General features: G+C 43.7%; 1 long non-coding RNA gene across 1 annotated transcript in view; it reads right to left on the reverse strand.

Moving 5' to 3' along the window:
• The window catches only part of LOC149983201 (uncharacterized), a 192424-nt gene extending 180734 nt beyond the window's left edge, over window positions 1-11690 (reverse strand). The window contains exons 1-2 of the long non-coding RNA XR_016495927.1: window positions 11012-11690; window positions 10582-10643 (exon numbers count right to left, since the gene is read on the reverse strand). This is a non-coding gene — a long non-coding RNA (uncharacterized LOC149983201). The remainder of the gene's footprint in view (window positions 1-10581; window positions 10644-11011) is intronic.
• Between the last annotated feature and the right edge of the window lie 349 nt (window positions 11691-12039).

A 12039-nucleotide genomic window follows, 5' to 3' on the forward strand; every position in this document is an offset into this window, starting at 1 on the left:
TTCAGAAAAGCAATGTCAACTATCACTGCTATCTGGGCGACACACAGCTGTACATTTCGATGAAACATGGTGAAGCCCCAAAATTGCTCTCCCTGGAAGCCTGTGTTTCAGACATAAGGAAGTGGATGGTGACAAATCGCAAATCGCAAATAATCGCAAATAAAACTGTGAAGGACCTCGGCGTTACTCTGGACCCTGATCTCTCTCTTGACGAACATATCAAGACTGTTTCAAGGACAGCTTTTTTTCCATCTACGTAACATTGCAGAAATCAGGAACTTTCAGTCCAAAAATTATGCAGAAAAATGTATCCATGCTTTTGTCACTTCTAGATTAGACTACTTCAAATCTCTACTTTCCAGCTACCTGGATAAAGCACTCAATAAACTTCAGTTAGTTCTAAAAATGTCTGCTAGAATCTTGACTAGAACCAACAAATTTGATCATATTACTCCAGTGCTAGCCTCTCTACACTGGCTTCCTGTTAAGGTTAGGGCTGATTTCAAGATTTTACTGCTAACCTTCAAAGCATTACATGGGCTTGCTCCTACCTAGTTTTCTGATTTGGTCCTGCCGTACATACCTACACGTACGCTATGGTCACAAGACACAGGCCTCCTTACTGTCCCTAGAATTTCTAAGCAAACAGCTGGAGGCAGGGCTTTCTCCTATAGAGCTCCATTTTATATGGAATGGTCTGCCCATCCATGTGAGAGACGCAGACTCGGTCTCGACCTTTTAAGTCTTTATTGAAGATTAATCTCTTCAGTAGGTCCTATGATTGTGTGTAGTCTGGCCCAGGAGTGTGAAGGTGAACGGAAAGGCACTGGAGGAACAAACCTACCTTGCTGTCTTTGCCTGGCTGGTTCCCCTCTCTCCACTGGGATTCTCTGCCTCAAACCCTATTACAGGGGCTGAGTCACTGGCTTACTGGTGCTCTTCCATGCTGTCCCTAGGAGGGGTGTGTCACTTGAGTGGGTTGAGTCACTGATGTGGTATTCCTGTTGGGGTTGGCGCCCCACCCCCACCCCTTGGGTTTGTGCCGTGGGGAAGATCTTTGTGGGCTATACTCGGCCTTGTCTAAGGATGGTAAGTTGGTGGTTGAAGATATCCCTCTAGTGGTGTGGGGCCTGTGCTTTGGCAAAGTGGGTAGGGTTATATCCTGCCTGCTTTGCCCTGTCTGGGGGTATCGTTGGATCGGGCCACAGTGTCTCCCGACCCCTCCTGTCTCATCCTCCAGTATTTATGCTGCAGTAGTTTATGTGTCGGGGGGCTAGGGTCAGTCTTTTATATCTGGACTATTTCTCCTGTCTTATCTGGTGTCCTGTATGAATTGAAGTATGCTCTCTATAATTCTCTCTCTTTCTCTCGGAGTACCTAGGTCCTAGGACCACGCCTCAAGACTACCTGGCCTGATGACTCCTTGCTGTCCCCAGTCCACCTGATAGTGCTGCTGCTCCAGTTTCAACTGTTCTGATTGCGACTATGGAACCATAACCTTTTCATTGGACGTGCTGCCTTGTCCCAGACCTGCTGTTTTCAACTCTCTAGAGACAGCAGGTGTGGTAGAGATACTCTGAATGATCGGCTATGAAAAGCCAACTGACATTTACTGTGATTATTATTATCTGACCCTGCTGGTCATCTCTGAACATTTGAACATCTTGGCCATGTTCTGTTATAATCTCCAACCGGCACAGCCAGAAGATGACTGGCCACCCCTCATAGCCTGGTTCCTCTCTAGATTTCTTCCTAGGTTTTGGCCTTTCTAGGGAGGTTTTCCTAGCCACCCTGCTTCTACACCTGCATTGCTTGCTGTTTGGGGTTTTAGGCTGGGTTTTTGTACATTACTTTGTGACAACAGCTGATATAAGAAGGGCTTTATAAATACATTTGATTGATTGATGCTTATTTTTCTAAAAACCTGTTTTCACTTCATCATGATGGGGTAGTGTCTACAGATTGATGAGGATTTTTATTTATTTAATCCATTTAGGAATAAGGCTGTAACGTAACAAAATGTGGCGAGTTGGTGAATAAGTGGTTGGAGAATTAGGGTGGCGAGTTGGTGAATAAGTGGTTGGAGAATTAGGGTGGCGAGTTGGTGAATAAGTGGTTGGAGAATTAGGGTGGCGAGTTGGTGAATAAGTGGTTGGAGAATTATGGTGGCGAGTTGGTGAATAAGTGGTTGGAGAATTAGGGTGGCGAGTTGGTGAATAAGTGCACAGGGTTATGGTGTTTAGGGTGCCGACTTAGCTGATAGTGAAGGTAGATTGAGTCTGAAGTTATCAGTGTTGGACCAGACCTGGGGGTACCACTTTTTCCAGACCTGGGAGTTAGTTCTGAGGATAAATTGTTTGTTTTAGCTTGAACATGAGCATCTACAGATATACAAACTCAAAAACGAGAATGGTGTAATAACATGCTGTTATACACAACACACACACTCCTCCGCCTCAACATTTGCTTGTTGGCAGACACACCCTCTCCACTGCAATCACAGGACTGTAGGGGCCCGGTTTCCATGACAGCAATTATCACTTTGATCCTCCAATCAGGGGGCGGCGTCAACAGTAAATGTGCTTAATGAAGTAAGTGGTGGCACTGGCTCGCGATGACAGGCTGTGTGTTTTTGTGTAACGGACACCACACTGTTTGCTTAGCGAGGAAGCGGTACTCAAACCCATAACCTCTGTCCTGCTAGCACATGAATGCCCTCCTGAAGCATCTTACCTGTCGCGCCACATGAAAAGCTAACTATTGGAACACTTCAGGCTGAGGAGTGTTTCACACATCTCCATGTGCTACAATCAAGTTATATTCTAGTGCTTAGCTAGGCAGACGGGTGTTCGCACGCACGAGAAATGATTGGATTTTTTTTGCAACACTCGTGTACTGCAACATGGCAGGTGAGGTTTGGATGAAAGAGAGACAGAGGAAAAAAAGAGAGGTGGGGTGTGTGGGTGGGAGACTGACAGGCTAGAGATTACACCATTCTGCTCTATCTGTATGCAGACTATGCTGTCTGCCTTCACCATAATAACCACCATGCTAATATTGACATGGTTGATAGAGGTTAATAATTGAAAGTGTTGACTATTTATCCCTCTCTCTGTGTGTGTAATCTTTCCATATTCAGGCAGCCTGCAGGCCAGTGCTTTTGTTCCCATCTCTCAGCTGCGTATCAAATAGAGAAATACATGTGTTAATGAGCTGGACGTGATGGGTGGCATGTGTGCGTGTTGGCTTGTTAATAGGCTAATGAGCAACAGCTTGATACAACCTCAGTGTGTATGTGTCTGGGAATAAGTTAAACAGACCATCAGCTATGCTTCACAATCAGTTACAGCCAGATGTCAATGAAGTGGCCAAGGCGTCGGGGGCCAACTTTAACTTTCACAAAAGAGACACCGAAATACAGCGATGTACCCAGAGAACCTGTAGTGAGAACACACACACACACAAACAGAAATACAGCAGGGTCAGGGAGAGGAAGGTCTGACTGACTCGGATGCATCGGGCTGATCTGACCCTAGTAGCCCCGGGCTGGAGCTGACAGGAGGCTCTTGCAGCAGACATGCCCATAGACATTAAGCCCTCCATGGGGTGGATGACAGGGTCAGACACCCTGGACCTCAAGGAGGGGAGACCAGGCCAGCAGCAGCCTGAAGGCAGGACAGTTTCCTCCACATCAGACCTCTGTGTCTGGAAAGAAGGAGAGAAGAGAGAGAGAGACAGGAGTTGCATTGCAATACAGTGAGAGTGAGCGAGAGAGAGAAAAAGGAATGAGAAGGAAAGAAGAGCAGTAAACAAGTAGCATCCTCTCTGCATCTTAAAGTCAGCCCAGCTTACATAATCCTCCTGGGTTCTCCTCCCTAAACCCATAGCCTTTCTCCCTCCTTTCTATATACCTCTTCACCTCTCTATGCCATTCACCCTCTCCCTTATCACTCATCATATCCCCCCTCTTGTTCTCTCTACACCCTCCCAACCTCCTTTCCTTCAGTATAAATCATTTCCCAAGTTGCCCTGCAAGTCTGGCATTTCTCAGACCTGTAGGACGTGACTGTCCTTCTCTCTTCCACCCCCTCCCTCCCCTTTCATCCTATCCACTCTTCCTCCTCTCAAACTCTCCCCTCTAAGTGAGAGTAAATGAGTAGTAATGTGTAGAGGAGAGGGCAGTAAAGAAGGACCAGGAATGAATCCTAAATACGCAGAAAAAAACATACACACACACACACACACACAATGATTAATTGGGCATCAATGTCCTTTCCTTTCAGTAACCATGGAAACCCAACTTCATAGGCCACGGGGGATTATAGCCCTGGGCAAATATCCAGTGACAACCTAAACCTAGGCTATTCCCTCTCCATTTAGTTGCCCTATATGGGGACCAGGGTGCCATTTAAATGTAGTCCACTCTATGGGGATATGGTGTCATTTAAAAGGAGTGCACTATACAGGATGTGTCATTTAAAAGGAGTGCACTATACAGGATGTGTCATTTAAAAGGAGTGCACTATACAGGATGTGTCATTTAAAAGGAGTGCACTATACGGGATGTGTCATTTAAAAGGAGTGCACTATACGGGATGTGTCATTTAAAGGAGTGCACTATATGGGATGTGTCATTTAAAAGGAGTGTACTATACGGGATGTGTCATTTAAAAGGAGTGCACTATACGGGATGTGTCATTTAAAAGGAGTGCACTATACGGGATGTGTCATTTAAAAGGAGTGCACTATACGGGATGTGTCATTTAAAAGGAGTGCACTATACGGGATGTGTCATTTAAAAGGAGTGCACTATACGGGATGTGTCATTTAAAAGGAGTGCACTATACGGGATGTGTCATTTAAAAGGAGTGCACTATACAGGATGTGTCATTTAAAAGGAGTGCACTATACAGGATGTGTCATTTAAAAGGAGTGCACTATACTGTCATTTGAGACACAGCTGGTGCCTTTGAAAGAATCCACAAATTTCTTGCCACAATAGCACCACCAGCACTGTGGTAAGACTTGGGTCATCATCAACATACTATGAAAGAGAATGGAATAACACTAATGAGACTATGATTCAAGACTAAAAAACTGAGACATTTGTTGATGTTCTGTCTGATACAGGATGAATTGTGGCGAGAGCATGACAGAGATGTAGACGAGCTTGAAACAAACAGCTGTTCCTCTCTCCAAACTAACCAGCTCTATGACTCCCTTACAAAGTGTGAAGAACTAGCCAGATGAGATGTGGTTTTATAATGACACCAATCGGTCAGTGCCTGAATAACATCTGATGTCATGTTATAGGATGTCTATGGAACATCTGAAGAGAAACACACAACTGGGATCATCTGGTGGTAAATATTACCCTCTGCTGGTGACTCCACAAGTTGCAGAAGCAAGTCATATCGAATCAAATCAAATATGATGTCGCATGCACCAAATACAACATTGTGAAATGCTTACTTAGAAGCCCTTAACCATCAATGCAGTTAAGAAAATATTTACTAAATCACCTAAAGTAAAAAATAAAAAAGTAACAATAATGAGGCTATATACAATGGGTACCAGTACCGAGTCAATGTGCGGGGATACAGGTTAGCTGAGGTCATTTGTACAGGTAGAGGTAAAGTGACTATGCATAGATAATAAACAGTGAGTAGCAGCAGTGTAAAAACTAAGGGGAGGATAAAGGCAAATTGTCCATGTGGCCATTTGATTAGCTGCTCAGCAGTTTTATGGCTTGGGGATAGAAGCTGCTGAGCAGTTTTATGGCTTGGGGATAGAAGCTGCTGAGCAGTTTTATGGCTTGGGGATAGAAGCTGCTCAGCAGTTTTATGGCTTGGGGATAGAAGCTGCTCAGCAGTTTTATGGCTTGGGGATAGAAGCTGCTCAGCAGTTTTATGGCTTGGGGATAGAAGCTGCTGAGCAGTTTTATGGCTTGGGGATAGAAGCTGCTGAGCAGTTTTATGGCTTGGGGATAGAAGCTGCTCAGCAGTTTTATGGCTTGGGGATAGAAGCTGCTCAGCAGTTTTATGGCTTGGGGATAGAAGCTGCTCAGCAGTTTTATGGCTTGGGGATAGAAGCTGCTCAGCAGTTTTATGGCTTGGGGATAGAAGCTGCTCAGCAGTTTTATGGCTTGGGGATAGAAGCTGCTCAGCAGTTTTATGGCTTGGGGATAGAAGCTGCTCAGCAGTTTTATGGCTTGGGGATAGAAGCTGCTCAGCAGTTTTATGGCTTGGGGATAGAAGCTGCTCAGCAGTTTTATGGCTTGGGGATAGAAGCTGCTCAGCAGTTTTATGGCTTGGGGATAGAAGCTGCTCAGCAGTTTTATGGCTTGGGGATAGAAGCTGCTCAGCAGTTTTATGGCTTGGGGATAGAAGCTGCTCAGCAGTTTTATGGCTTGGGGATAGAAGCTGCTCAGCAGTTTTATGGCTTGGGGATAGAAGCTGCTCAGCAGTTTTATGGCTTGGGGATAGAAGCTGCTCAGCAGTTTTATGGCTTGGGGATAGAAGCTGCTGAGCAGTTTTATGGCTTGGGGATAGAAGCTGCTCAGCAGTTTTATGGCTTGGGGATAGAAGCTGTTCAGCAGTATTATGGCTTGGGGATAGAAGCTGTTCAGGAGCCTTTTGAACGTAGACTTGGCTCTCCAGCATCAATGGAGTCTTTGACAATTTTTTGGGCCTTCCTCTGATACCTCCTACGATATAGGCACTGGATGGCAGGAAGCTTGGCCGTACTCAGTTTGTTGGTGATGTGGACACTAAGGAACTTGAAACTCTCGACCCGCTCCACAGCCCCGTCGATGTGAATAGGGGTGTATTCGGTCCTCCTTTTCCTGTAGTCCACGATCATCTCTTTTGTCTTGCTCTCGTGGAGGGAGAGGTTGTTATCCTGGCACCACACTGCCAGGTCTCTGACCTCCTCCCTATAGGCTGTCTCATCATTGTCGGTGATTGTCGGTGATTGTTGGTGATTTCACAAAAGTTCCGAACCTATATATATTTTACAGATCCCGTATGTTTTACATTGTTTATCTTGTTATTAGTCCCAGCCTTCAGCTCCATTCAACCCCTCCCATCTGTCTCTCAACATCATCCATTTCGGATTTCTACTTGCCATATATAATTCAACTGTGCTGTGATGCTTCACAAAATAATTGAACCCTCCTATTCTCATAGCTTCTACAGATTGTAAATTAAAAATAAACATTTTTGCTAAAATAATTATTATATTATTGATTGATTGACTATGGCTTTTCAAATCACCCAGTATTGCTATCTGTAGTGTTAGTACTAGGCAAATGTTGCAATTCTTCAGCCATTCCTGGACCTGTGACCAAAAACGATCTACATATGGACAGTACCGAAATAAATTACCTAATAACTCTGCCTCCTCACAGCAGAATCTGCAGAGCTGGGAAGATTGTATCCCCCCATATATATAACATTATATTAGTTGCAAGAATTTTGTATAGTAATTTATATTTAAAAATTAGAATTGCGTATCAATTCATAAACCATGTGCCATGGAATGGGTACATCGAAAATAACTTAATGATGGTGTAGGAGTTGTGCTTTGCTACGCAGTCGTGGGTGAACAGCGAGTACAGGAGGGGACTAAGCACTCACCATTGAGGTACCCCGTGTTGAGGATCAGCGTGGCAGATGTTTTGTTGTCTACCTAGTCAATGAACAGCATTCTCACATAGGTGTTCCTTTTGTCCAGGTGAGAAAGGGCAGTGTGGAGTGCAATTGAGATTGCATCATCAAGGCCTCCCGGGTGGCGCAGTGGTTAAGGGCGCTGTACTACAACGCCAGCTGTGCCGTCAGAGTCCCTGGGTTCGCGCCCAGGCTCTGTAACCGGCCGCGACCGGGAGGTCCGTGGGGCGACGCACAATTGGCCTAGCGTCGTCCGGGTTAGGGAGGGCTTGGTCGGTAGTCCTTGTCTCATCGATGTCCTTGTCTCATCGCACACCAGCGACTCCTGTGGCGGGCCGGGCGCAGTGCGCGCTAACCAAGGTTGCCAGGTGCACGGTGTAGCCTCCGACACATTGTTGCGGCTGGCTTCCGGATTCTGAGATTGCATCATCTGTGGATTTGTTGGTCTGGTATGCAAATTGGAATGTGTCTAGGGTTTCTGGGATGATGGTGTTGATGACCAGCATTTTAAAGCACTTTATGGCTACTGACGTGAGTGCTATGGGGGTGGTAGTCATTTAGGCAGGTTACCTTACCTTTCTTAGGCACAGGGACTATGGTGGTCTGCTTGAAACATGTACAGTTGAAGTCAGAAGTTTACATACACTTAGAATTGGAGTCATAAAACTCGTTTTTCAACCACTCCACAAATTTCTTGTTGACAAACTATAGTTTTGGCAAGTCGGTTAGGACATCTACTTCGTGCATGAAACAAGTAATTTTTACAACAATTGTTTACAGACAGATTGTTTCACTTAAAATTCACTGTATCATAATTCCAGTGGGTCAGAAGTTTACATACACTAAGTTGACGGTGCCTTTAAACAGCTTAGAAAATGGCTTTAGAAGCTTCTGATAGGCTAATTGACATCATTTGAGTCAATTGGCGGTGTACCTGTGGATGTTTTTCAAGGCCTACCTTCAAACTCAGTGCCTCTTTGCTTGACATCATGGGAAAATCAAAAGAAATCAGCCAAGACCTCAGAAAATAATTGTTGACCTCCACAAGTCTGCTTCTTCCTTGGGAGGAATTTCCAAATGCCTGAAGGTACCACATTCATCTGTACAAACAGTAGTATGCAAATATAAACACCATAGGACCACGCAGCAGTAACACCGCTCACACATTCTGTCTCCTAGATATGAATGTACTTTGGTGAGAAAAAAGCAAATCAATCCCAGAACAACAGCAAAGGGCCTTGTGAAAATGCTGGAGGAAACAGGTACAAAAGTATCTATATCCACAGTAAAACGAGTCCTATATCGACATAACCCGAATGGCCGCTCAGCAAGGAAGAAGCCACTGCTCCAAAACCACCATAAAAAAGCCAGACTACAGTTTGCAACTGCACAATGGAACAAAGATCATACTTTTTGGAGAAATGTCCTCTGGTCTGGTGAAACAAAAATAGAATTGTTTGGCCATAATGACCATTGTTATGTTTGTAGGCTTGCAAGCCGAAGAACACCATCCCAACTATGAAGCATGGGGGTGGCAGCATTGTGTTGTGGGGGTGCTTTGCTGCAGGAGGGACTGGTGCACACACAAAATAGATTTCATCATGAGGTAGGAAAATTATGTGGATATATTGAAGCACCATCTACGTGATGAAAGAAATAAAAGCTGATATAAATAATTATCTTTACTACTATTCTGACATTTCACATTCTTAAAATAAAGTCGTGATCCTAACTGACATAAGACAGCAAATATTTACTAGGATTAAATGTCAGGAATTGTGAAAAACTGAGTTTGAATGTATTCGGCTATGGTATATGTAAACTCACGACTTCAACTGTAAATATTACAGACTTGGTCAGGGAGAGGTTGAAAATGCCAGTGAAGACACTTGCCAGTTGGTATGCGCATGCTCTGAGTACACATCCTGGTAATCCGTGTGGCCCCATGACCTTGTGAATTTTGACCTGTTTAAAGGTCTTGCTCAATTCGGCTATGGAGAGCGTGATCACACAGTCGTCCGGAAAAGTTGCTGCTCTCATACATGCTTCAGTGTTGCTTGGGCAACTCACGGCTGGGTTTCCCTTTGTAGTCCGTAATAGTTTGTAAGCCCCTTCACATCCGACGAACGTCAGTGCCGGCGTAGTAGGATTCAATCTTAGTCCTGTATTGGCACTTTGCTTGTTTGATGGTTCTTCTGAGGGCATATTGGGATTTCTTAGAAGCGTCCGGGTTAGTGTCCCACTCCTTGAAAGCGGCAGCTCTAGCCTTTAGCTCGGTACGGATGTTGCCTGTAATCCATGGCTTCTGGTTGGGATATATACTGTACGTACGGTCACTGTGGGGACGACGTCGTCGATGCACTTATTGATGAAGCCGGTGACTGAGGTGGTATACTCCTCAATGACATTGGATGAATCCCAGAACATATTCACCTTAGCAATCTCACTAGGATAAAGACCTCCTCCATTCCTGCCATTATTGAAAGAGATCGTGATACCTCACATCTCAAAATAGGGCTACTTAATGTTAGATCCTCACTTCAAAGGCAGTTATAGTCAATGAACTAATCACTGAACATAATCTTGATGTGATTTGCCTGACTGAAACATGGCTTAACCTTTCTGATCTCCCCATCCCGGATCCGGGTTCGTGAATACAGACTCAAGCTCATTACCATAACGCAACGTTAACTATTCATGAAAATCGCAAATGAAATGAAATAAATATGCTAGCTCTCAAGCTTAGCCTTTTGTTAACAACACTGTCATCTCAGATTTTCAAAATATGCTTCTCAACCATTGCAAAACAATCATTTGTGTAACAGTATTGATGGCTAACGTAGCATTTAGCATTAGCATTCAGCTGGCAACATTTACACAAAAAAACAGAAAAGCATTCAAAAAAATCATTTACCTTTGAAGAACTTCAGATGTTTTCATTGAGGAGACTCTCAGATAGCAAATGTTCAGTTTTTCCTGAAAGATTATTTGTTTAGGACAAATCGCTCCGTTTTCTGCGTCACGTTTAGCTATGAAAAAACCCCTGTATCCAGGATTGTGTAAATCTATCAGCAAGCTCATTAGCATAACACAACGTTAACTATTTATGAAAATCGCAAATGAAATGAAATAAATATGCCATCTCTCAAGCTTAGCCTTTTGTAAACAACACTGTCATCTCAGATTTTCAAAATATGCTTCTCAACCATAGGAAAACAATCATTTGTGTAAAAGTAGCTAGCTAGAGTTAGCATTTCGCGTTAGCATTTAGCGTTAGCATTAGCGTTAGCATCCAGCACGCAACATTAACAAAAACATAAAAGCCTTCAAATAAAATCATTTACCTTTGAAGAACTTCTGATGTTTTCAATGAGGATACTCTCAGTTAGATAGCAGATGCTCAGTTTTTCCAAAAAGATTCCTTGTGTATTAGAAATAGCTCCGTTTTATACATCACATTTGGCTACCAAAAAAAATCCATAAATTCAGTCCTCAAAACGCAAACTTTTTTCCAAATTAACTCCATAATATCGACTGAAAACATGGCAAACGTTGTTTAGAATCAATCCTCAAGGTGTTTTTCACATATCTCTTCATTGATACATCGTTCTTGGAAACATGCTTTCTCTCCTGAATCCCAGGAGAAAATGCCTGCACCTGAAGATTACGCACAAATTTAGACAAAGGACACCGGGCGGACCTCTGGAAAATGTAGTCTCTTATGGCCAATCTTCCAATGATATGCCTACAAATACGTCACAATGCTGCTAAGACCTTGGGCGAACGACAGAAAGTGTAGGCTCATTCCTTGCGCAATCACAGCCATATAAGGAGAGAATGGAAAACAGAGCTTCAGAAATTCTGCTAATTCCTGGGTGATGCATCATCTTGGTTTCGCCTGTAGAATGAGTTCTGGGGCACTTACAGACAAAATCTTTGCAGATTCTGAAACTTCAGAGTGTTTTCTTTCCAAAACTGTCAAGAATATGCATAGTCGAGCATCTTTTCGTGACAAAATATCGCGCTTAAAACGGGAACGTTTTTTATCCAAAAATGAAATAGCGCCCCTAGAGCTCTAAGATTAAGCCTGATGAATTTACTGTGTTAAACGAGGCCTCACCTCCTGGTTACACTAGTGACCATAACCCCCGTGCATTCCGCAAAGGCGGAGGTGTTGCTAACATTTACAATAGCATATTTCAATTTACAACAAAAAAAAAGAAGTTTTCGTCTTTTGAGCTACAAGTCATGAAATCTATGCAGCCTACTCAATCACTTTTTGTACCTACTGTTTACAGGCCTCCTGGGCCATATACAGCGTTCCTCATTGAGTTCCCCGAATTCCTATCGGACCTTGTAGTCATAGCAGATC

Source organism: Oncorhynchus mykiss, chromosome 5, assembly GCF_057628025.1.
Source record: "Oncorhynchus mykiss isolate SJ-2025 chromosome 5, ASM5762802v1, whole genome shotgun sequence".
In the NCBI taxonomy this organism is placed as follows: Eukaryota; Metazoa; Chordata; class Actinopteri; order Salmoniformes; family Salmonidae; genus Oncorhynchus; species Oncorhynchus mykiss.